Consider the following 27,586-nt stretch of genomic DNA (forward strand, 5'->3'; position numbering starts at 1 on the left):
AGTGGTCTTTTTTTACGCCTAAAAAGGCCTTACTATAAGTGGTCTTTTTTATGCCTAAAAACGCCTTACTATAAGTGGTCTTTTTTTACGCCTAAAAACGCCTTACTATAAGTGGTCTTTTTTTACGCCCAAAAACGCCTTACTATAAGTGGTCTTTTTTACCGCTAAAAACGCCTTACTATAAGTGGTCTTTTTTACGCCTAAAAAAACGCCTTACTATAAGTGGTCTTTTTTATGCCTAAAAACGCCTTACTATAAGTGGTCTTTTTTACCGCTAAAAACGCCTTACTATAAGTGGTCTTTTTTACCGCTAAAAACGCCTTACTATAAGTGGTCTTTTTTACCGCTAAAAACGCCTTACTATAAGTGGTCTTTTTACGCCTAAAAACGCCTTACTATAAGTGGTCTTTTTTACCGCTAAAACACCTTACTATAAGTGGTCTTTTTTACGCCCAAAAACGCCTTACTATAAGTGGTCTTTTTTACCGCTAAAAACGCCTTACTATAAGTGGTCTTTTTTACGCCTAAAAAAACGCCTTACTATAAGTGGTCTTTTTTATGCCTAAAAACGCCTTACTATAAGTGGTCTTTTTTACCGCTAAAAACGCCTTACTATAAGTGGTCTTTTTTACGCCCAAAAACGCCTTACTATAAGTGGTCTTTTTACGCCTAAAAACGCCTTACTATAAGTGGTCTTTTTTACCGCTAAAAACACCTTACTATAAGTGGTCTTTTTTACGCCCAAAAACGCCTTACTATAAGTGGTCTTTTTTACCGCTAAAAATGCCTTACTATAAGTGGTCTTTTTTACGCCTAAAAAGGCCTTACTATAAGTGGTCTTTTTTATGCCTAAAAACGCCTTACTATAAGTGGTCTTTTTTACGCCCAAAAACGCCTTACTATAAGTGGTCTTTTTTACCGCTAAAAACGCCTTACTATAAGTGGTCTTTTTTACGCCTAAAAACGCCTTACTATAAGTGGTCTTTTTTACGCCCAAAAACGCCTTACTATAAGTGGTCTTTTTTATGCCTAAAAACGCCTTACTATAAGTGGTCTTTTTTATGCCCAAAAACGCCTTACTATAAGTGGTCTTTTTTACACCTAAAAACGCCTTACTATAAGTGGTCTTTTTTACCGCTAAAAACGCCTTACTATAAGTGGTCTTTTTTACGCCTAAAAAGGCCTTACTATAAGTGGTCTTTTTTACGCCTAAAAAGGCCTTACTATAAGTGGTCTTTTTTATGCCTAAAAACGCCTTACTATAAGTGGTCTTTTTTACCGCTAAAAACGCCTTACTATAAGTGGTCTTTTTTACCTCTAAAAACGCCTTACTATAAGTGGTCTTTTTTACCGCTAAAAACGGCTTACTATAAGTGGTCTTTTTTACGCCCAAAAACGCCTTATTATAAGTGGTCTTTTTTACCGCTAAAAACGCCTTACTATAAGTGGTCTTTTTTACACCTAAAAAGGCCTTACTATAAGTGGTCTTTTTTACGCCTAAAAAGGCCTTACTATAAGTGGTCTTTTTTACCGCTAAAAACGCCTTACTATAAGTGGTCTTTTTTACCGCTAAAAACGCCTTACTATAAGTGGTCTTTTTTACGCCTAAAAAGGCCTTACTATAAGTGGTCTTTTTTACCGCTAAAAACGCCTTACTATAAGTGGTCTTTTTTACGCCTAAAAACACCTTACTATAAGTGGTCTTTTTTATGCCTAAAAACGCCTTACTATAAGTGGTCTTTTTTACCGCTAAAAACGCCTTACTATAAGTGGTCTTTTTTATACCTAAAAACGCCTTACTATAAGTGGTCTTTTTTACAGCTAAAAACGCCTTACTATAAGTGGTCTTTTTTACGCCTAAAAAGGCCTTACTATAAGTGGTCTTTTTTATGCCTAAAAACGCCTTACTATAAGTGTTCTTTTTTACCGCTAAAAACGCCTTACTATAAGTGGTCTTTTTTACGCCTAAAAACGCCTTACTATAAGTGGTCTTTTTTTACGCCTAAAAAGGCCTTACTATAAGTGGTCTTTTTTATGCCTAAAAACGCCTTACTATAAGTGGTCTTTTTTTACGCCTAAAAACGCCTTACTATAAGTGGTCTTTTTTTACGCCCAAAAACGCCTTACTATAAGTGGTCTTTTTTACCGCTAAAAACGCCTTACTATAAGTGGTCTTTTTTACGCCTAAAAAAACGCCTTACTATAAGTGGTCTTTTTTATGCCTAAAAACGCCTTACTATAAGTGGTCTTTTTTACCGCTAAAAACGCCTTACTATAAGTGGTCTTTTTTACCGCTAAAAACGCCTTACTATAAGTGGTCTTTTTTACAGCTAAAAACGCCTTACTATAAGTGGTCTTTTTTACGCCTAAAAACGCCTTACTATAAGTGGTCTTTTTTACCGCTAAAAACGCCTTACTATAAGTGGTCTTTTTTACGCCTAAAAACGCCTTACTATAAGTGGTCTTTTTTACGCTAAAAACGCCTTACTATAAGTGGTCTTTTTTACGCCTAAAAAAACGCCTTACTATAAGTGGTCTTTTTTATGCCTAAAAACGCCTTACTATAAGTGGTCTTTTTTACCGCTAAAAACGCCTTACTATAAGTGGTCTTTTTTACGCCTAAAAACGCCTTACTATAAGTGGTCTTTTTTACGCCTAAAAACGCCTTACTATAAGTGGTCTTTTTTACCGCTAAAAACACCTTACTATAAGTGGTCTTTTTTACGCCTAAAAACGCCTTACTATAAGTGGTCTTTTTTACGCTAAAAACGCCTTACTATAAGTGGTCTTTTTTACGCCTAAAAACGCCTTACTATAAGTGGTCTTTTTTATGCCTAAAAACGCCTTACTATAAGTGGTCTTTTTTACCGCTAAAAACGCCTTACTATAAGTGGTCTTTTTTACGCCTAAAAACGCCTTACTATAAGTGGTCTTTTTTACCGCTAAAAACACCTTACTATAAGTGGTCTTTTTTACCGCTAAAAACACCTTACTATAAGTGGTCTTTTTTACGCCCAAAAACTCCTTACTATAAGTGGTCTTTTTTACCGCTAAAAACACCTTACTATAAGTGGTCTTTTTTACCGCCTTACTATAAGTGGTCTTTTTTACTAAAAACGCCTTACTATAAGTGGTCTTTTTTACGCCCAAAAACTCCTTACTATAAGTGGTCTTTTTTACCGCTAAAAACGCCTTACTATAAGTGGTCTTTTTTACGCCTAAAAACGCCTTACTATAAGTGGTCTTTTTTACGCCCAAAAACGCCTTACTATAAGTGGTCTTTTTACGCCTAAAAACGCCTTACTATACATGGTCTTTTTTACGCCTAAACACGCCTTACAATACATGGTCTTTTTTACGCCTAAAAACGCCTTACTATACATGTCTTTTTTCGCCTAAAAACGCCTTACTAGACATGGTCTTTTTCTCGCCTAAAAATGCCTTCGTGCACATGGTCTTTTTTTGGGCTAAAAACGCCTTACTACACGTGGTATTTTTTTCACCAAAAAACGGTTTACTATACATGGTCTTTTTTGGGGAAAAAAACCCTTACTATACATGGTTTTTTTCACCTAAAAAAGGCTTGCTATAAATGGACTTTTTTTGGGCTAAAAACGCCAACCTATACATGGTCTTTTTTTGGGCTAAAAACGTAAAAACTTGGCAGTGGGGTCAGGTAAGGACGGCTGAGATAACCAGATACGACAAAAATATAAAAAAGGGCCACGGAAATATTTATCATTCGCTGAGTAAATTTCTAGCATATTATCTCGCGATGTTACGCAATGCTATGATGGCGTTCCGCCTATGGCGACGTTATGTGCGCTTTTTATCTGTCATAAATGTCGCAGCGTTACTGTTTTTGGAGCAATATGCGGTTTGTCTTCGCAGCTTTTCATGCATAATGTAAAAAAATATATAGAATTTTTAGTCTGAGTGATCATAAGCAAGCACGTGGGGGCGTGATCCTCCCCGCTAACGGCTCGTTACGCCCCGCGTTCCGGCGGCTCATCAGCGAGCAGGCATTCATTCAGCCATTAAGTGTCATGCGTTATTAAATATTTACTTGGTCCAACGCCGCCGCTGTGTAACATTAGAACGACGTGTTCGTCATTAGAGGACATCAGCGCCATTAGCGACGCACGGTGGGGGGGGGGGGGTCTGAACGCGGACCACCTGCTGCCACGACGATGGTCGTCATGGCGGTGACATCATTGTATTGAACATCTGTGTGGCGGAAGTTGACACGACAAATGGGATTTGGGTTGCATGAGAGACCCCCCCCCCCACAGATGAGTGTGCGTTGAGATTTCAGACTCGCGCTGTTGTTTCCGGGTCAAATGTGTCGACAAATGGCGTAATTATAGTCATTTACAGCTGCTCCAATAGCGCAGGAAGTACAGATTGTACGTGTGCTGTGTGTGTGAGTGAGTGAGAGCACACTTTAGCGCGAGCGGCTTTGTTAATGATATTTACTGAGTCAATGAGACTCGGGAGGAGTGCTACAAAAGTGGCTTTGCTAGCGCACAATTACACACGGCGACATGCTGAGGGGCCTCCGCATGCTTTGTGAAACCCTTTCTACCCACCCACACACACACATACACACTTGTGGGAGGTAGCATACCTGTGTTCCCACGTAGCATTCCTCTCAGGTGTGGACCAAATCCCGTTTCAGTGTTATTGATGTCCGAAGTCCCCACACTGCAAAACTAACACACAAATAAACACATTTTTGCACAGTGAATATTTATCTTAGCGGCAGGTTACAATGTTGCCTCGGTTCATTGTTGACATCTCCAGCCAGCTGGGGACAGGAAGTGAGCGCGAGAATAGGGGAGGGGGGATTAACTGCCCCCCAAACCCACCTCCCGATCACCATTTGTCATTGAGGCGGAGGCGGCAGAGATTTGTAGCTACGAAATGTGGCCGCTAAACAGCATTTTGCCTTCTCGCCTCCGCTTGGGGACTTTGCCGCCTTTGTCACCTCGATGGGACGCCATCCATGCCCCCCCCCCCCCCCCAGCCGACATTTGACCGCATTCATGAAGTTGAGCAACCCTAAAGGGCAGGATTGATATTTGGCAGCCGCGTGGGGAGAGCGTTCCCCAAACAGGAAAGCCGTCCAAATACGCAACTGTGGCTTTCTATTATGCTCAAGTTTATCTCGGAAAAACACAATCCCGACACCGAGAAAACCAGGTGAAGCTCTTCCAAAGTGCCGACCCGCGGCAAAAACATTTTGCCGTTGTGAGACGGTGAGTCAACGGCGACCATTTTGGTGGATACACGTCGCACATTTCGCTCTGTCGTGAAAAATTAAATTCAAGCGCTAATTGAGCAGGCTAAAATTCATGCTACGTCACTTAGAAATTTCAGATTAGCATCGGTGCTAACTAAAAGGGAGCCACGTTTTTTTTGGCTACGAAAAGCTAAAAGGACCTCCGCAACATTAAGTGAGCAGGCAAACATTTATGTAACGTCACTTAGAAATTTCAGATTAGCATCGATGCTAACTAGAGGGCGCCGCGGTTTTTCTGGGTACACAAAACTAAAAGCGCCTCCGCAACATTAGCTTGACGCCAACTCTTGAGCGCTCCCTGTTTTGGTTTACCGATGCTCAAGAATATTTACCGTAAAATAAAGATAAAAGCAAATTATAGAAATGTTGACACAATTAAACAATAGCAGGATAGTGAATCAATGCTAATGTGCTAGCTCTATGCTAACAAGGGGGGAAAAATAAACAATTCATCACTAATTCATGGTGCTGATGTCATTTCTTACAAACTATTTTCACAATTAGCTAGCAATTAGCTTAACAATAACAAATCCCCAAAGAATATTTGAATACAAATATTTTTTTTATATGTCGTGCGTTTACCCGTGTGGATGATGCTTTGACCACTACCAATGCTGAACAATATTTAACTTTAAAATAAAGATGAAGCAAATTATAGAAATGTTGACTGACTTAAACAATAGCGGGATTGTGAATAAATGCTAATGTGCTAGCTCTCTTAGCTTCGTGCTAGCAGAGGTGAAAAAATAAACAGTTCATCACTAATATGATGTCATTTCTTACAAACTATTTTAAAAAATAGCTAGCAATTAGCTCAACAATAACGAATCCCTAAAGAATAGTTGAATAAAATAAGATGTATTTATATGTCATGCGTTTACCCGTGCGGCTAATGCTAGTCGGCTTTGTCCACTTGCTAGCTTGCTGCCACTTGAAATTTACTGCAACGGGACTTTGCCTCGGGGAAGCTTAAACAAAATGGTCGAATTTAGATGGAGGAGTCCCATTTGGAACTTTTTTTCTCTGGGGAAAAACATGGCGCAGTTGTTATTCGACCAATCACCCCCTCAACCCGCCATTAAATAAATTATCTGCTCTGATTTAGAAGCGAGATTTTCAAAAAGAAATCTGTCTTCTCTGGTGTCATCTCATATAAATGGCACCAATGAGTTTGGAGTTTTCCCATTAGCCCCTCGCAGCCTTTGCTAATCTCCACTCTGCATTGGAACGAGGCGGCGTCTAATGAAGGCCCCGTCGAGAGCCGCGGCGGTTCGAAATAGCGCCTGAGAATCTTTTTTTTTCGTCTTTTTTTTCTTGCCAGCGCGCTCTTGCTTAATCAATTTACAGGTCGGCGAGGTGTCGGCTGGGCGAGATGATGATTGTTCTAGCGAGGCGGGCGCGCTCGTCTCTCGCTTGTCTAACCTCGCCAAACGCCTGCGGAGCGGGCGGCCAGATTGAACGATAAAGTCGTCTCGGTGAACCCCCCCCGCCCTTTGCCTCCCCTGTTCTGATTTAGAGCCCCCGAAGACATTGATACTTATTTTTCCTCCTCGCCCGTGCTCGATGGAGTGCGACATCATCAAAGCGCTTCTCGCTTCTCATCATCGCACCGCGACCAGCCCCCCTCCTCGCCACGTCCCCCTTGCCAGTTTGTCGCTTTAACGGCGGGACCGAAGGGTCACGACGGAGGGCTCTCTCAATGTCGGCGATCAGCAAGCGGTTACCTCAAAATTGTGGATTTTTTGGGGGGAGGGGGGGGTTTAATCTGAAGATCGGCGACCATGTGACCTCACCAGCTCTCGTTTTTGTTCATCATGGCGGATGAGCAGCTTTGTGTTTTGACAAGTATGAGACTGGTGGCGCTTTTTTGTTTTTGCCGTCAGGCTAACAGGGGGGGGGGTTTCAATTTCGGTTGTCGTCTATAAATATTGTGCAAGTAAGGGACACTGTGTGCGGCGTGAAGGCATTTGCGAGGTTTTTTTTTTTGTATTAACGAAAAAAAACTAGCATGCATGACATTGCGCAATTCGAAGCTATACAACTCACAGCAAAAGAAAGAAAAAATGTCGCACAAACCAGTTTGATGAAGATCCCCGATCGCCAGGCAACAAACGCTCTGGAAGAGAAGATGAAATAAACAACAACAACAGCTTATTTTTGCAATGGGGGGTTTGAGAGCACCAAGCAATTGCAAACAACATTAAATATGTAATAATGATGGCTTATTTGCTACGGGGACACAAGCAAAATAGACAGAGGGTGAAGGATGACATGGGCGGGTTGGGGAGGGGGAGTTGATTATTTATCGATTCATCCATCCATCCATCCATCCATACACCCATCCATCCATCCATCCATCTATCCATCTACCCATCTATCTATCTAAGGTCGCGATCTGGTTGGCGACCAACGGGTGGCGCTGTCGGGTGTTGGTCGTTCCAATCAGTGGCAGCTAAAAGGACTCCCGGCACAACCATTCGTTGTCGGGTCATTGTATGTGTTTGCTTCACCCTGTCAGATTTGTCTTCCTGCTGACTTTATTTAATACGATCTGTCAATTACACTCTGCATGCTGCTCCCTCCTGCCTGCTTTTTTTGGGATCCACCACCATCACCACCAGGCAAACCGTGACACTATCAATATACAGTAAAGTTTCGTTATATCGATATTCTCGGGAGTCGGAAAAAATATCGATATAACCGGACTATCGATATATCCGATCCTGCGGTATGTAAATTTTCTCCTTGCGTTCATAGAATAGTATCGTAATAAGCAGTACTATCGATATAAGCGATATCGATCTAACGAGACTTTACTGGATATATGTATTTATGTATCTATTTATCTATTTATCTATTGTCTGCATTGTTTGATTCATCTATCAAAAAACACTGGTACTTCCTGTTAGCAGCGAGCTAGCGGAAACCGTTTCTAAGTAACTTAGGTGTCAATCAAAAGGGCGCATGGAGGAAACGGAAGATTATTATTATTTTTTTTTGCATTGGGGTATAATTTAGTCACAGATCTGGGAGGGAGAGGCAATGAGAGAGGACACGGGGTGGGGGGGTTGTAACTGCAAAACGAACAGGCAAGAGCAGAGTTTGTTTTTATTCACAGATCCGACACCACGGAAGGAAAGACAAAAAAAAAGGTCGGGGGGGGCGGGGGGTGCATGGAACACTCGAAGACTGCCGATGAGCTTCAAAGGAGTTGCCCCCCCTGCGTTCTATGGTATTGTCCGCCTGAGCCAGGAAAACATCCTGTTTTTGGCAGGCCGCGCCTACGAGACATGCCAGAGTTTCCCCATTCACAGCTTGCAGCATTGCGGGGCTGGTTCCCAAAAAACGAGACTTGGGAGGGAAGGGGGGGGGGCCACCAGGGGGTTGCCAAATCCGCCCATCACGCCGGGATTAATAACGCCGCGTTCCAAAAAGTTCTCATCCTCACCGAGAGCCACTTTAACAAATCATATCCTGGATTTTCTTTCATTGCACTTTTGTGGCGGATAAATTGACCTACTTGGTATTTACAGATGACTTTTTGCTTACAAATTGATTTGTTTACAGTAACATTTCAGGGAAAAGGAAAGGAGAAACACACTCACCAGCAGATTGGCACAGTCCAACTCCAAATGTTTACTTTTTTTCACCCCCTGTGCCCCAGCTGGCCCTCATTTGCGTTAGCCTTTGAAAAAAAAAAAAAAGAAAAAAGCAAGTGTCTTCCAGCAATCAAGTGAAACTGTCTCTCTTGTCACACTCGATTTTCTGCAAATAATTCATCCTTCTGTCCAGGGCCGAGCGAGCAGCTTTGAATTTCCATTGTTGTCTCACAAAGTAAGACTTTGACACCCTCGCACAAGCAATTTGGTTCAACACAGTGGAGAAAATAAATCCGATTGTGGTGCGGACGAAAAGTCACAAGTGCAAACACTGTCGGTTGAATGTGACCCCCAAAACATTGTTTACATTTATTTATGTATATTATTAATTATTTGTTTGAGAGTCCCACGCAGGGTTTTGCACATCACACATCTTCCACATGGCTTCGTTATTTATTATTTATTATTTATTTATCCGTCAGCAAGTCTATTTATTTATTTATTTATTTATTTATTTATTTATTTATTTATTTATTTATTTATTTGTGCATTCATTAATGTATTAATTTAGTGATTTAGTAATTTATTAATTACTTTATGTATTTGTTTGTTCATGCATCCAGGCATTTATTTGTTTGTATGTATGTATGTATGTATGTATGTATGTATGTATGTATTTATGTATTTGTACATTTAATAATTAATTTTTTGTTTGTTTATTTATGTATCCATGCATTTATTTATGGATCTACATGTTTATTTATTTGTGTATTTATCTATTCTATCTATCTATTTATGTATGTATTTATTTCTATATTTATGTATTCATTTAGTATTTATGTATTCATGCATGTATTTATGTATGTGTTTTTTGTGTGATTATTTATGTATGTATTTATGTATGTATTTATTTTTCCATTTATGTATTTAACAATTTATTTATTTATTTATTTATTTGTTTGTTTACTTATGTATTTGTTTATTTATTTTTATTTTGGGGAGGGCATGTATGTATTCATATAATTAATTATATATTTATGTATTTATTGAGTATTTATGTATGTATTTATGGATGTTTTTGGTTATGAGCGTGTTTATTTATTTATTATTAATTAATTTGGATTTTGATTACATTTGATTATTTATTTATTTGGGGAAGACAGCAACATCATTTATTTAATGTTATTTTTTCACACCATGTATTATTTTTTCCCCCCCTGTGTACCGTGATGCACGGCGATGGCAGAGGAGCGCTAGCTCGTGAATTACTCGCGAGCTAGCAGAAGGTTATTACAGATAGATAAACAGAAAGATATAAAAAAATCTTCAAGCGATAAAAAAAAAAAAATCGATGCCTCTCCGGCGGCTGCCGGCGCCATTGACTCCATCACCTTTTGCTCCCCCCCCCCCCCACTCCACTCCATTTCTAATCATAGTCTCCTTCCCCCTTCCTCATTCTTGTCCCCTCTACACCCTGCGGCGTCGATGTTAATAAACTCAATTGAAGCCCTTGTTGCCTCCCCTCAATCATCAGCCAACAAAGAGAACGCCTCTCGTTATTAATTGTCCAATGGGATGAATCTCCCCCATTACAGTCGGACTGTGGAATTGAGACGGAGCGTACGGGGGAGGCGGCGTAGGGGGGTTATATCGCGTGATTAATGCCAAGTTCGCGCAGCGGGTGATTAATTTGGAAGCGCGAGTGGGTGTTTAATCACGGTCACGTGCGATATGATCAATTGCTGGGCTGCCGAGTGATTAGAATACCTTTTTGCCGGGTACGTCGAACGCGGTCGAGTTGCTTCACTCGGGCCATCCTAAAAAAGGGGAGTGGCCTTCTGAAAGGATATTTAAAAGTCACTGCATGGTCATTGTAAACTTAAACAAAACAAAAACAACAGAAGCGCATGTGTATTCGTGTGGCGTTTTGCTGTTTAAGTTAATGGCTAAACGACACAAAACTCTTGTACAAGGAAGGGCGGTGCTTAACTCCCAAATCTTCAGAAAAAAAGAGGGGGAAAAAAACAATACAGATACACAATGTTACCTTGCGATCGTTTAGCCATTAGCTGTTTAAGCTAACGGCTAAATGACACAAAATTCTTCTTCTGGGAAGATGGGGCGACTTCTGGGTGGCTCTTAGCTCCCGAATCATAAGAAAATAATGAAAAAAAAATATACAAATACAATACAATAAAATTTCGCTTAGCCATTAGCTGTTTAAGCTAACAGCGAAATGACCGCAAGGCATCATTGTGTATTTGTATTTTTTTTCCCTGTTTTTTTTCTTACGATTCGGGAGACAAAGTTACCCCCTTCTCCCACGAACAAGATTTTTTACACGGCGGCGCAGAAACAGCTGCCTTATGGACCGCGTCACAGCAGTCCCGCAGCACAAAAGCGCGGCCATCTGCTAAGTGAGGCAAGCGAAAGGAGAAATCGCCAAATTTTCCAAAGTAAGTCCCCGTCCGTCTCCTTCCTCACGTTTTTGTGTTCGCATGAAAGCACACTTCACACTCTTTGGTCTGTGCGTTTACAAGGCTACTCAATTCTGGCAAAGAAATCCAAGATGAGAGGGCACCATTTTTTCCCAAATCCTGCCCATTACCTTCGATCAAAACGCAGCTTTTGAAAAGAATCCACTTCAAAAGCCCACGCCACTGAGCGTTAGCCTTCAAAAGGCTAACGCTCAGTGGCGAGCGGTCAAAAAAGACAGATTATTTGTTTAGTTATTTTTTTTGTGGCTATGACCTTCTGCTGAGAATGTTGGCTAACTGGCTAACTAGCTAACTAGCATGAAGTTGAATTGGAGAAGAATTAGATAAAAAAAAAACAAATTGTGATTAAGGCGAATTGTGAGTGAATCAGGCTTAAAGAAGAATTAGGCCGTTGATTGAAAGAGTTGTACATATAGCTATCTAGCTATCTAGCTATCGATTGGCTGTCTATCTAGTTAGTTATCTATTAACTAGCTATCTAGCTAGCTACATATTAACTAGCTATCTAGCTATCTATCTATTAGCTGGCTAGCAAGCTAGCTATCTAACTTGTCCTGTGACTGAAGTGACCTTGTGTTTTGAAGAGCGCTTGTAAATGAAATGTATTATTATTATGATTATTATGATATTCTTATTCTTATTCGCTATCTCTTAGTTAGCTAGCTTTCTATCTATTTGAGTTACTTCCGGGTTGAGTGAACGCTGGCCCGTGTGGCTGCCGCTGCTCACCCACAGAAAAACTCCTCCTGTGACTGTAAAGTGACCTTGAGAGTTTTGAAAGGCGCTTTATAATGAAAGGTATTATTATTATTATAAATTCACACACAACCACAAACCCCACCCCGCCGCCGCCACGATCCTACCCGCCGCCATAATTGAGGCATCGCCGGGGGTCGAAAAGGTCACATTCTCATAACTGCGACTCCTGTTGTGTGTCATGTTTACTGACCTTCTGCTTGGTTATTTTGCGTTGAGTGGTGCCTCTTTTTGCAGTCAATGGCGTTGGCGGTGGCTACTGGCACCTTCGGAAAAGAATACCACAGGTGGTGGTGTGGGGGGGCTGGAGGGGTTAATAATGGCAAGTGTTGCTTGACTTGCAAAATACTTTGACACGACAAACGTTTGCGCTGACCTTGTGAGAGCCGAAAGGCGCGGCGACGTCGCTCGACAATGCCGGCGGCGACAGCGTTCGGGCGTCGTCGCCTTGGGAAGGATAAAAAAATAAGTCAAATGAAAAACAAATAAAAATAACTGAGATGTGTTTGTGCGGCATGGCTTTGGGAACTGTCATTGAATTACTTCATTTTGCTCGACGTTTTCACTAAGTACGCTTAAGCCTCTTGTTTCTCTTTGCACACAATGCTCGCAACTGTGCATACATACTCCCGCAACGGGGGAAAAAAATCCCAAAAGGCGTCATTTTCGGATTTAAGATATGAGTGAAAAGCAATTTGGGCAACAGGATGAAAGGAAAAAAAATAACAAAAATAAAAATTGTGCATTTTCGACCATTCCGCGGGCAATAATCGTATTGTGCAACACGCGTTGAGTAAGCTAACAAAATACACACTTGGTCCTTCATGTTACTTTTGTTGTTGTTTTGTTTCCTTCCCCCTTCCAAAGCTTTGTATTAAGAAAAACAGTTTCAGCTTGCAAAACAACAACGACACAGCGGCGGCGTTTGTCGGCGATCTCTCAAGTACGGCGCACCAGCTGTTGACGAATGCTAATTGAAAGATTTTGCATCTCATCGGAAGCCGCCTTTTGGTTTTTGAAGTTGTCGACGCAGACTTGGCTGTAAATTCTATGCCATGGAGTGGCTTGTGTTTTTTTGGGGACGGGGGGACTAGATTGTTCGCAAATTTTATCAGTTTGCCGAGTAACAAGAGCAATAACTAACTAACTTAGTAACTAGTTAGCTAGCAAACTGCCCAACTAACTGGGTCACTAGCTAAGTGGTAACTAGCTAACTGGGAAACAAATTAACTGGCTAACTAAACAACTAGCTAACTTGGTAATCATCTAACTGGCTAGCAAGCTAAATGGGTAACTAGCAAAATGGGTAACTAGCTAACTGGGTTACTAGATAACTGGGTAACTAGATAACTGGGTAACTAGCTAAATGGTAACTATCTAACTGGGTAACTAGATAAGTGGGCAACTCGCTAATTGGTTAACTGGGTAACTGGTTAATTTGCTAACTGGGAAACTAGCTAACTGGGTAACTAGCCGACTAGCTAACTGGGAAACAAGTTAACTGACTAACTAGCCAACTAGATAACTGGGTAGCAAGGTAAATTGGTAACAAGCCAACTGGGTAACTGGCTAACAGCGTAACTAGTTAACTGGGTAACTAGGTGGGATGGGAACTATTTAACTGGGTAACTAGCTAACTGTGTAACTAACTGGGTAACTAGCTAACTGGGTAACAAGTTAACTGGCTAAGTTGCCAACTAGCCCACTTGCTAACTGGGAAGCTAGCTAACTGCATAGCAAGCTAAATGGGTACCTAGCTAACTGGGTAACTAGCTAACTGGCTAACTGACCAACCGACCAAATAAATAAATATGTCACATACATATTACACATTACACAAAAATAGTCGTAAAATCACAAGTGACATCAAACGGGACTCATTTATCGTGATATTGATTTCGGCCCAACCGCCATGTTTGAATTTGCCACTTTTGGGGCACACACACACACACAAACGAATAGACACACATAGCAGCGCTATTGATTCGTCAGCCTCTGCGGTCGAGCAAACCTGACTGTTCTCCCCTTCCTTCAACCCCCCTTGCCCAGGTTAGACGACGTACAATCGGCAGCAGAAGCGCTGCTTCTAAACTGTCCCTGGGCGCCATTTCAAAACCCTGCGGAATCGTAATATTGATTTGAACTCTTTCTCCCTCCGCCAGCATCGCTTCCGCCTTCATCATCTTTTACTTCTTGTTTCACTTGCGTGTGTGCATTTTATTTTATTTTTTTTGTTCCCCTCATTTCCCCAAGCCCCTTCCCATCTTCCTCATACGGCTTCTTTTTGTTTTGTGCCTTGCTCCCGGAGGAAATTTAGAGATAAATAAAAGACAGGCATCTTGAAAAATTGCAGCCACCAAGGATGGGAAAGGGGAATGGACGCGGAAGGGTGGGAGCACGGGGCGAGGGGGGGGGGGGGTTAGCGGTCCAACCTAGCATGACAACAGTCAAATCTACTTACTGTTGCGGCCGAGGCAGGGAAAGAAGCATTGTCATGCAAAAAAGGTTCCCGGAGCGGCAGAAAAGGAAAATGCCAGTTTGCTTTGAATACATCGGGGAGGGAGAAGCGCGGGGGGGGGGGGGGGGGGCGTCAAAGCAAAGCAAATAGCCACTTGGGCCAGCCGCTATCTCTCTCTGTCAAAGCGTGTTCAATCACTTGTGGGGACGTGTGGGATATATAAAGTCATGCCGGATGCGTCCCCGGAAGAACTTTGCCTTTCCAAAAACAATTGCAATATTGATGGGGGGGAGATGATAATATATACAGTATATCTATAACTGACTAACTCGCTAACTGGCTAACTAGTCAACGAGCTAACTGGGTATACATATCGTACCGTGGGAGTGCGGGGCGGGGGGGGGGTGAAACACCAATTCGGATAACTTAAATGGAATGATAGCCCTAGCAGTGGCAGGCCGTGCATGTCAGCTGGCTAGCTGTTCGCTATCTGGCTATTAACGATGAGCTACCCATTAGCTATCTGGATAGCTATTAGCTGTCTAGCTGGTTGACTGTTATCTGGCTAGCTGTTGGCTAGCTGGCTATCTATTCGCTATTTATTTGCTGTCCATTAGCTAGTTAGCTAGCTAATAGCTGTATAGCTGGCTGACTGTTATCTGACTAGCTGCCTATCTATTCACTATTTATTTGCTATCCATTAGCTAGCTGGCTATTAGCTGTCTAGCTGGATGACTGTTATCTGGCTATCTGTTGGCTATCTAGTCGCTATGTATTTGTTATCCATTAGCTAGCTAGCTATTAGGTGTCTAGCTGAATGGCTGTAAGCTGTCTAGCTGTTGGCTATCTGGCTATTCTCTATTTATTTGTTATCCATTAGCTAGCTAGCTATTAGGTGTCTAGCTGAATGGCTGTAAGCTGTCTAGCTGTTGGCTATCTGGCTATTCTCTATTTATTTGTTATCCATTAGCTATCTAGCTAGCTATTAGCTGTCTAGCTGACTGGCTATAAGCTATCGGCTATCCGGCTGTATATTCGCTATTTATTTGCTATCCATTAGCTAGCTACCTAGCTTTCTATCTATTTGAGTTAATTCGGGTTGAGTCAACGCTGGTGCATGTGTCTGCCACTGCTGACCCTCAGAAAAACGTATCGTGTGACTGTAAAGTGACCTTGAGAGTATTGAAAGGCGCTTATAAATGAAATGTATTATTATTATTATTATTACTTTGGGAGTAGAAAATAAATAATAAAACCATTAAAAGGTGGGGTTGGGTTTAAAGATGGTGATGCACTCCGGTGGACGTGAATGAGCAAGCAAAATCCAAAATGGCGATGCTGCTTTGAAAACTTTGAAAAGAAATCAGTAGCATTGCCAATGATAGATGTCCACGAGGCTGTTTTTTGAGTGCAATCAGACAGGTCGCTGATGAGAGAGCCATTCTAAAAATAACCCCCCCTGCCCAACCCCCCTTCTGTATGAAGCGGACAGGTACTTGGCAGCTGTTCAGTTTGGGCCCGCTGGGTCCAATATGTCATTCATCACTCATTACTGCCTTTGATTTTAACCCGACGAGAAAGTGGCCGCCAGGAAACGGCGCGGCCGTTGACCGGAACGTTGGGTCGTTATCGCTAATTTATAGCCTGGACACTGAATACGTATAGCTTCAGAATCATCATTGCATTTTTTGCTTGCTACACTTTGCTAGTTTTGAATAGCATAACACAACATTTTATTAACATGCCGCTACTGTCCTCGCGATCGAATATACCGCAGCGCCTACGGTAACGATCGATAGGTGACACCCGAAGCTCGCTCACCGTTTTGCCAAATCGCATCTTGAGCTTCTCAAGCACCGCGACGGGCTTCTTTAGCCAGCGGAGGACAGATGCCGCGTAGGCGTGCGGGTCCCCTCGGCGCTAGGTTATTACCGCTAAAGCGTCCCTCTGCGAGGTACAAGTGTGCGCATCTGGATGCCTGTCAGCCATGCCGGTGCTTTTGGCTGCCTCTTTTTGGTAAATAATGCCATTCATTATCTTTAAGAAGACCTGGAAAGATAACTAGCTAACTGACTAACCAACTAATCAACTAACCAACTGACCGACCAACTAACTAACTAATTAGCGAACTAACTAACTAACCAATTGATCAGCTAACTAACTAACCAACTAACCAATTGACCAACTAACTAACCAACTAACTAACTAACCGAACTAACCAAATAGAGAAATAGTTAAATGCACAAATAAACAACTAAATACATAAATAAATAAATAAATGGAGTGTTAGCGCAGAGTGCCGATATGGAACTGTCGCGGCTTGGAATTTAAGCAGATTTAAGTGGGAAAGAATATGTGAGACAATCTTTTTTTCGTCTACAGCATTGTGTTTGCTTTCAACATTTAGTTTGTAGCAGACATGCACATTCCACCATGACATCCCTGATCCACTGGTGAAAAGGACACTCTTTCATTTGAACTGCTTCATAAAACATAGAGGGTACAGAAAGTGCTTAAAATTGAATGACTGCCTGTGTCTTTTGTATTGTGTCACGTTATTTTGTTTTTTTGTTGTTGTTTTGACTTCAAGATGGCTGCCTTTACAGCAGGTCCCGTATTTTTGTTTTCTACTTCTACCTTTCCTTTCATCACTTTGCTGCTGTGAAATGTAAATTCCTTCACTGCGAGACTAATAAAAGCTATTCCAATCCAAACAAATACAAATTATTTTCCATGGTGAATGCTGGGCTTTTCAATTGCATGCTAGCCCCGCACGCATGCTAGCCCTGCGCGAACATCACAGCATGATCTCGTTGTTAAGCTACTTACTTACAGTACATAGGACACATTTGTCAAAGTAGAAAGCGACGTTCCTTGTGTCGGTCAGGCTGACAGAGCCAAAGCGTCGGTCGGTTAGCCCCATTTGGGGCTAACCGGGTGTTAGCGCGCATGGCGGCCACCCAGGACCTAGCCTGATTCTTTCACCTCAACGCTTCACACTACTTTGCTTTACTTTGTTGAATGATGAGCAGCGCTCGACCGGGTTTTTTTTGGAAGGTCAGTTATCTTCATTTTCGACGTTTACGGGGAGCATTTTTCACGTCGCGCTTTTGTATCCCGGATGCGTAGGCTATTACCGCATAGTTATATATTTTGATATCTATCAGGGATATTTTAAATATGCTTGTCATTTGAGAATATTCAAGTCATTTTTTAGTGAAACTGTTCGCATAACATTGCAGAATGTAGAAAGGGAAATGCTGTCGGTGTCCTAGTTTATTTTATGTATTTATTTCATTTTTTTGGGGTATAAAACATGTTCTGAATGCGCCCCTTGTTTTGACCCAGTTTTCAACTGACATCAACTTTCAAATCACAAAACTATTTCAATATAGGAGATGTTATAGATGCAAAGTCATGCATCGCTGCCGAGATGTTTATTCAGATTTGGACAAGCACGCACACAAAAAAACTTTTGTTTCGGGATGTGACCTTTTCTTTTTAGAAAAAAAAAAACATATAAAGCAAATAAACATAATTTTCCTCTACTTTCAAACCAAATAGCGACGTGCGGATAAATATTAATGGGATCAAGCTGGATGGGGATTTCACCGGGGACCCCTTTGAATTTTTCATCGGCGGCAAAACTGCAACCGCGCTTTTGGGACCTGTTCAAGCACCCGAGTGAACCCGACGTCGGGAGCGGGACGATGTTGCGTTCGTACGCTACAACAGGGGCGCCATGACATGCTAACACATGCGCGCTCGTCATTTGAATTGCCTTGGGGCACTTTTTTCCTTTTGTTTCTATTTATATATATTTTTTCTCATCCTAAAAATAAACAATTGCTTTGGGACTACCTTGCGGTGATTATAAATTCCAAATCAGCCCACGTTTTATACTGTATAGCTTTTCCAACGCCTGAAATGTTTTAAATACTGGCCAACCTTTGCCTGGTCGATATCTCTCCCACAAGCCCCCCTTTCTCCTCTGGCAGCCCCCAAGACCATATTTCTACCGTCAGTCCACATGGAGGGCGGCGGGGAAGGAGCCAGTTGGCCTCTGTCATCGTCCCCAGACAGAGAGCGCCATCGGGCTCTCCAACCACGGGGGGGAAAAATAAAAAAAATAAAAAATAAAGTGACATTTGAAGCCAGAAGAATTGCGCTTGCGTCGACGCCGTGCCAAATAGCAAGGAGCCATTAAGCTTTTGATGCATGGCGGAGCAACAAAAGAGCATGAAATAGGGGCGGGGAGGGAGCAGGGGGGGGGGTTCTGTTTTATTTAGATAATTTATTTCGGTGGGAAAAAAACAGTCTGTATACTGTACAGTCTAAAACCCACCCCAAGATTGTTTTATGTGCAAAAAATGCATCTACTCTAGTGCCAGGGTTTTTGTCATTTTCACCCAAATCCACAGAATATTGAGTTTTCGGATGACATAAATATTCAATACAGCGTTAAAACCTTAAACACTCTTCTTTCAACAGAAAAAAAGAGTTAATTCCTAAGTTAAATGGGTGTGCAGTTATCTGAGCTTGAAAGGGGGCAGTTGATTGAATTTGATAGCGAATAAATAGCTAATAGATAGCCAACAACTAGCCAGCCAGACAGCTTACAATCAGCTAGACAGCTAATAGCTAGGTAATGGATAGCAAGTGAATAGCGAATATAGCCAGATAGCAAACAGCTAGCCAGCCAGATAGCTTACAGTCAGCTAGACAGCTAATAGCTAGCTAGTTAGCTAATGCATAGCAAATAAATAGCAAATATAGATAGCCAGATGGCCAACAGCTAGCCAGCCAGACAGCTTACAGTCAGCTAGACAGCTAATAGCTAGCTAGCTAGCTAATGGATAGCAAATAAATAGTGAATATAGATAGCCAGATAGCCAAGAGCTATCCAGCCAGACAGCTTACAACCAGCTATCCAGCTAATAGCTAGCTAATGGATAGAAATGGAGTTTGAAAATACTTCATAGAGATAAGCTGTCAGATTCATCCCGCCAGTCAAATTTGAGCGGCCAGTTTGCTTATTCGCCTCATGTTGTCACCGGGAAAATCCATTTTACACTCCGGCTTGTACCTGGCAAGACCAATTTGGTGTCGGCTACGCTAGCGACGATGAGCCCGCCTTCAAAGCGACCCTTACGCGGTGATAGCTGGCATTTCTGCGGCCGGGCCTCTTGACACCACAATGTAGCGAAACTAAAGCAGAGTGAAATTTGAATATTTTCTCAGCTTGTCATCCTCGTCCAAAGGACGATCGCAAACGACGTAATGGAGGCGGAATTTGTTGCAAAAACCGCCGTCATGATTGTAAGTGTAATTTGCCTGCTGCTCAGGTGTACTGTTTGGATCTATGCCCCCCCCCCCCCCCCCACAGCTGTGCTCGCCGGGGGGGCTTTGATGTGCGAGACGTGTGAAGTTCCAGAGGAACGTGGCAAAAAAGTCCAGATTGGAGGGGCGTGCGCGTGATTGACAGCGTCTTTTTACGTTTGATCTGGCGGGGGTGATGGGACCAGTGAGCGCGTAGCTAGGAAACCGTCCCCATGGAGACCCCGGCGTCGAGGGCTGAATCGGGAGGACTGGCGGATTGGTTCCCGAGGGGAACTGATACTCAAACGCATTGATCCGATTATTATTATTATTATTATTATTATTATTATTATTATTATTACAGTAAAGTGTCGTTATATCGATATTCTCGGGAGCCCGAAAAAATATCGATATAACCGGGACTATCGATATATCCGATCCTGCGCGCATGTAATTTTCTCCTTGCGTTCATAGAAATAGTATCGTAATAAGCGGTACTATCGATATAACCGATATCGATATAACGAGACTTTTTCTGTATTATTTAATTTTTTTCGTGTGAATCTGAATTCTTCACGTTACTTTTACATCATGAAACTTTGACTGTGGGTGGGAAGTATGATAAATAATAACTTCTTGGCCATATTGATTGTAAGCTAAGGTGAAAATGTTTTATGATTATGATTATGATGATGATGATGATTATTATTATATCCTTGAGAGTTTTGAAAGGTGCTTAGAAATAAAAATTATTATTATTATTATTATTATTATTATTATTATTATTATTTAATTATATATTTTATATTGTACATTTTGTTCTATGAGCTTGAATTATTCCCGTTACTTTTACGTCATGAAACTCTACAATAACTTCTCGGCCATGTTGACAATGTGCTAAGGTGAAAATGTATTATTATTAATTACTATTAATTATATATTATGATGATGATGATGATAATGATGATGATGATGATGATGATTATTATTATTATTATATCCTTCAGATTTTTTAAAGACGCACAAATAAAATGTATTATTATTATTATTATTATTATTATTATTATTATTATTAATGCAGTCAGAGTCGCAGGAAAGTGTTCGACAAAGCGTTAAGTTAGCATGGAATGGCCAATGACACGGTTGGAACACGTGGCGTCCAAGCTAGCGCTCAATCCGCTTAGTAATGCAAAGAGGATATCAAAATCAATACATTCTACATTTTAAAGTCTCACAAATGAAAAGACAACATATCGATATTTTTTAAGTAGACTGAAAACAAACCGGTCGTTTTAATAGCGCCGCCGGGCTCGTAAATGACGCGTTGCGATGGCTGACTGATTGCTCATTTCCATCGGCGGCGACTTTACGAGGCTTGATGGGCGAACATGTAAAATGCATGAAGGTATGCATTGGCGTTGCCGCGAACGGCTAATTTAACAGCCTGTGAATTCCGACGTTCGTTTATGCTTCCCTTAATGAGCGCCGCGTAGCCGGCGTCAGGTACATTCCAACCTCCCGTCATTAGTACGGAATAGTCCAATTTATGACGCCTGGGACGGAATATTGAGACAGGCTAAACATTAAGATTAGATTTTTTTTTAAATTGCCGTGGGCGGAGCTTCAGTGTAACAACTCATTGCGTGCTTTGGTTTAAAATTTATTTATGTATGTATTTATTTATTTATCCATCTATTATCCATTTATTTATTTACCTATTTATTTATTTGTATATTTACTGTATTTATTTGTATATGTATTTATTTACTTATACTTATATATTGTATATATATATGTGTGTATTTATGTTTATTTTTTATTTTCTTATTTACAATTTTTTTATTTATTTGTATATATATTTTTATTTATTTACTTATTTATATATGTATGTATTTATTCATTCGTCGATTTATTTATTTGCTTATTTGTTTATTTGCTTATTTATTTGTTTACTTATTTACATATTTATATATTTGCATGTATCGATGTATGTATGTATGTCTGTATTTATTTATGTATTTATTTAATTATTTATTTACTTATTTAGTTACTTATTTATTGACTTACTTATGTATTGACTTATTTATTTACTGACTTACTTATTTACTTGCTTACTTATTTACTTGCTTACTTGTCTATTTGCTTATTTATTTATTTATTTATTTATTTATTTATTTATTTATTTATTTATGTATTTATTTATGTACCTATTTAGTTACTTACTTATTTATCTATTATTTAATGAATTTATTTATTTATTTTTAATTGTCACGATGTGCTAACCGCAAACTGAAAGCTGCTTAAAATGTTGCTGGTTTTTCCAGAGCTTTTGCACGAACGCCTGAACCCGCCGCGGCACGCGTGTAGCGCAAACACAAGCCCGCGCATCCAAATATGCCTTTCAGATGCCGATAAACAAGATACGGGCAGGCAAGCTTTGACCCTCTCTGTGTTAATCCACTCAATACGGCGCCACATGCACACATACACGCATGCACGCAAGCACGCACACACGCTTTATTGTTTGTTCGGTCTGCATTCGGCCAATCTGATGCCGCACGGTAGTAGACAAAGACGGTAAAGGAGACTTTAAGTCAATAAATGCCGCGCCTTGTTCCTCACGAGCTTTTTGGACACATCCATACAAGTAAAATGTTGAATATGCTATTATCCTTTCCGTTCATAGCGCTATATAAGTAAAGCTCTATTGTATCGTATTCTTTTTAATAATACTACGACTACGACTACTAATAATAAAAATAATCATAATAATAACACATTTAATTTCTAAGCGCCTTTCAAAACTCTCAAGGAAACTTTAACCTGGCTCCATCTAGTGAAAGCATAACGCAACTGCAGCCACTGTTGTCACTTCTGTTCAACGCGTCTAATAATGTGGTGCGCCCGATACATAACAAACAGGCCAATTCCTTATATTCCAAAAATGTATCCATTTTTCTTTGACGCAATCAACTCGAAAAGGGTTTGAAAATTATCTGTCGTTGAATTATAAACAATGTTCTGCCACTGTTAACTCATTCACTGCGAGTCGTGTGCAAAAATGTGTCCATTCCAGTGCCAGGGCTTTTGTCATTGTCACTTGAATTCTAGGACCCACAGAATATTGAGTTTTGGGACTACAAAAACATTCAATACAGCGTTAGAAACCTTAGACTATCGTCTTTCATCAGATAAAAACAGTTAATTCTTAAGTTATATGGGTCTGGGGTTATTTGAGAATGAAATGGGGGCATATGTACAAAATACAATGCAATACATGCATATTGGTTTATATATTGTAGCGTTGAAGCTGTAACAAAGCGCTAACATGGAAAAAAATGGAAATACTGCCCCCTTTTGGAAAAGAACAAACATTGACAGCGCTTTATCGGCACCCAAGCATGAAAAAAAGAAAACCCGAACAAATTTGAGAATGGCAGTTAAAAATATGTCGCTGGAGGAGGAGAGTCGGTTTTACTCACGCGCTCACAGATTAAGGATGGATATGGCAAAGAGCAGTTGCTCTGCTAAATGTTTCATGCAGCATGAATTCAGAATGTGCGCACCCCCCCTTGGCGCTTTGAACCGAAGCAGCAAAAAGTACCTGCTGCATTTCGAGATGTGACACGGTCTCCATTCCTGGAAGGCCACTGGACACAAAGACGCAAAGGCGACATCGGCGCAACTAATCCCGTGTTCCAAACACAAAAAAGGCCCGCCATTAGCGCAAGCAAGTCCAGTGGTGCGTATCGTGGGAAAAGCTGATGATCTCCCAGCGTAATCCATCTCCAACAGCGGCTTTGCGGGTGTCATCAAAGCTCTCCGTTTCAAAAGCATCTGCTCCTCTTTTTTTTTTTTTTTTGGGCGTTTTTTCTGGGCATCAAAACCCATTTAGCCGTCTTCTGAAGCCACTTAATTCAAATCAATAACAAATAAATCTCTCAAAGTGTGTCCCCCTAAGGGAAGGGCTGAGCAAGAAAGCAGCAGGAATTACATTAAATTAAGCAAACGCCATAGCATAAAATTAACCAAAGTAACAAATGAGAGCATCTATTCCGCCGTTTACGACCGGGAAGGATCCGCTGGAAGGGATTCGACACTAAAATGGAATTTTGCACGCTTGCTAAGATAACATCAACGTTGACATCGCCCAAATCGCTGCAGCGCGGGGCTGATGTCATATTTTTGCAACATCTTCCGTCGTGACGAAAATACAGAGTTGAAGCCCAACCGATGTCAATGTCGATAAAGAACAAACACACACACACACAAGCACAAACATGTTGGCGTCAAGTTGTTGGCTTTGTTCTAACATGTGTCGTATTTTTAGGCCGCTGCCAAAGCTGTCATGAAATCAGAAGAGCAATGCCAATCGTGGGGGGGCATCCAGACCAATTGGCCTTACCGGGCAGTCTTTCAGGACCACAAAGCTGCATCCCAAATGGAGCCAATGGCAAACATTTGACATTTTGGCATTTAGTTTTTTATTTTTTGTAGTCATTCACTGTTCGGGAATTGAAAACCGCGGCTTGGAATTGAAGCGGATTTATGCGGGACAGGAGATGTGGGACAATCTCTTTTCGTCAATGGATGCTACAGCAGTGTGTTTTCTTTAAACATTTAGCTTGTAGTCGACGTGCACATTGCACCACGACGGCCCTGATCCACTGCTGAAGAAGACGCTTTGATCCTCTCCTCTGTCATCTAGAACTGCTTCATGTCACAAAGAGGGTACAGCAAGTGCTGAAGAATGAATGACCGTGTCTTTGTGTTGTCATATTATTTATTTAATTTTTTGTGTGTGAACGCTGGCGCGTGTGGCTGCCGCTGCTCACCCGCAGAAAAATATCCTGTGACTGTAAAGTGTCCTAGAGAGTTTTGAAAGGTGCTTATAAATGAAATGTATTATTATTATTATTATTATTATTATTATTATTATTATTATTATTATTATTAAATGGAATGACAGCTTTAGCAGTGGCGGACCGTGCATGTCACTGTTAGCTGGCTAGCTGTTGGCTATCTGGCTATCTATTTGCTATTTATTTGCTATCCATTAGCTAGCTAGTTATTAGCCGTCTAGCTCGGTGTTTTTCAACCTTTTTTGAACCAGGGCACGTTTTTTTAACGCGCCCCGCTTCAACTTTTGTTAAAGCGCTATATAAAACAATATGTAAGTATTGCACTGTAATCTGGGCATCTGCCCTCATTTCAAGCTCAGATAACTCCAGATACATATCATTTTTTTCTGATGAAACTATAAAGACTAAGGTTTCTAATGCTGCATTGAATGTTTATATCGTCCTAAAACTCAATATTCTGTGGGTCCTGCAATTAAAGTGACAATGACAAACGACAAGTGATGATGACAAAAACCCTGGCACTGTAGTGGACACATTTTTGCACATTTCTCTAACAGTTGAATGAGTTAATAGTGAGCATGTCATCGAGCCAGGTGGTGTCTCAAGGTGAAGTCACCTTCGTCCATTCACTTTGCACCCTTAGCTGCTTTTTAGCATAAGCGGGCACGTGTGAAAAGAGGCTCAATTCGATGTGAATGAGTAGTGAGCGAAAGAGACGGTGGTGGTGGTGGGGGGGGGTTAAGCAATGCAAACCTCCCTTTGATTCCAGTCAGGGAAATGGAGTGGGGGGGGGGGCACAACGGGGGGCTGTAATGAATTCATTAAGAAAGTTGCCAGCAGCTTGCGGTTCAAATTGTCCTTCTTTCAGTCCATTCCAGACTGCTGCGTTTTACAAGGGGGAAAAGAAGGAGTCGCTAATGCAGACAGGTGGTGCGCGCTGGACCATGGACGCAAAAAAAGGGGGTTAGGGGGGGGGGGGGGGGCTGCAGTCACCAAAAATAAATAAATAAACACACGTGATGAAAACACGTGAAGCTAAAAAGGCAAAATGGCCATGAAAAACGACTTTATGACGTTAGCGTGGGTTGCGTTACGAAAGCCTCAAAAGCGAAATGGCAAGCTTGTCTCGGATTTAATGAGATTGGGGGGTTAACGTGTTTTTCTGCGCGGTTGCCATGGCGAGTGGCCATCACATTAAAACAAGCACCTTTCATTCCATTTCAAATCCACATTTTTTGCATCAAACTTTGAAAATAGACAAGTTTTGGCATTGTTGTTGTCGATGACGCTAAGGTGCTAATAGTTGCGCTAATGCTAATTCATACAAGAATCGGATTTGGTCACGGCGCAAATTTTCAAGTCATATGAAGCACATGACAATTCTGTGCTTGGATATGAAAGCCAAGCACGGTGAGCGCACGTTAGCGCACACGCAGCCCGTTTGTACTTTGCCTTCCGTTGAAGAGTTTTGATTTGACTCATGCGACCGGGCACTTTGCAAAGGGCAAGCGTAACAACAGAATGACATTTCATTTCATTTTTAGTCATTCATTCCCGTCCGCGGCAGGCCCGCGGTCGGGCAACTGATCGGCGGATGACCGAGCGGCCGTTCGCTAGCGGCGTCGGACGTGCCCAATGGCGGATTAATGCGGTTAGCATTGAATCCCCGGGTTTGGAATCGATCGCCTTGTCTGTGGTATGGGTACCTGCGATGCGCCGCGTACTCCTGTTAGCTTAGCCTGATCTATTCAATCTTTTTGAGCAGTACTCTAATGCTAACGCTGGCTCATGACAACTATGGTAGCTTATCGTGCGCGCGAGAGCTGGTTGGCTGATGCGTTTCATGTCTAATTATATTTTCTTTGAGGAAATCTGCACGCGTGTTTTGACCACATGCCTCTCATCGAGCTCCTGATTGGATTACTTGCGCGAGGTTTTTGAAAAAAAAAAAAAAAAAACAAAGCTCGGAAAGACGTTTGCGGATATCAAACTAAATTTGGGTGATGTTTACAAAACGATCTGAAACTCATTATCGGGGAAATGTATTTTGTTTGTCGTCGATGGGATTGATTTTTACATTTCATCCAGACAGCTCGGCGACAGCGGATCGCCGTGCTAGCAGCTTGGATGGAACTTAGCCCAAACCACAGGGCTAACAAGTGCTGTCTTATTCAGGCTATCTATCGAGCTATTAGCTAGATATCTAGCTCTTTATTTGCTATCTAGCTGGCTATCTATCTATCTAGATAGTTAGCTATTAGCTGACTCTAAGCTAGCTAGCTAGCTTTCTATCTGTTTGAGTTACTTTCCTGTGACTGTAAGAGTTTTCAAAGGCGCTTAGAAATGAAATTGATTATTATTATCGGTTTGATGGCGATTAGCTTTACGAACGGAGATGTGACGTATCTAAAAAACATCTTTTGTTCATTTACGTCAAGCTAACATTGACCGCCCACTGTCACTAACTCGCCATCCGCTTTCATCAACCCGATGAAGCGTACCTGAGAGATGAAAAAAACGCTGCCACTATCCGATAGAAACATCCAGCTGCGTTTGCATTTCATCCGCCGCCATCTCTCGCTTCCTTTGACACAAGTGACATCTTACGAGCAAAAAGCCGGTGAGTAAATCTCCCGGGGCGATGCCTTGAGCCTTCATGTAAAGCTGCTGTTGGCTGCTTCCCGATGAAAGTGCGCCGCTTCCCCCGAGAAGGCTTATCAAGGAAATTAAACGCTTTGCACCGCTAAGTTCAGAGCCATGATTATGGCCCTGACGCTTGTACATGGATATTT

At 41.4% G+C, this 27,586-nt stretch overlaps 1 long non-coding RNA gene across 1 annotated transcript; it reads right to left on the minus strand.

The window, feature by feature from the left end:
• Window positions 1-4,627: 4,627 nt before the first annotated feature.
• Window positions 4,628-12,374, minus strand: LOC148881703 (uncharacterized). The gene is made up of 5 exons (XR_016113655.1): window positions 12,349-12,374; window positions 10,669-10,739; window positions 8,908-8,987; window positions 7,379-7,418; window positions 4,628-4,712 (listed from the first exon to the last, which is right to left on the minus strand). It is a non-coding gene; the product is annotated as an uncharacterized LOC148881703 (long non-coding RNA).
• Between the last annotated feature and the right edge of the window lie 15,212 nt (window positions 12,375-27,586).

This window comes from Hippocampus bargibanti, linkage group LG22 (genome assembly GCF_051943395.1).
Source record: "Hippocampus bargibanti isolate YZ-2025 linkage group LG22, ASM5194339v1, whole genome shotgun sequence".
Taxonomy (NCBI): domain Eukaryota; kingdom Metazoa; phylum Chordata; class Actinopteri; order Syngnathiformes; family Syngnathidae; genus Hippocampus; species Hippocampus bargibanti.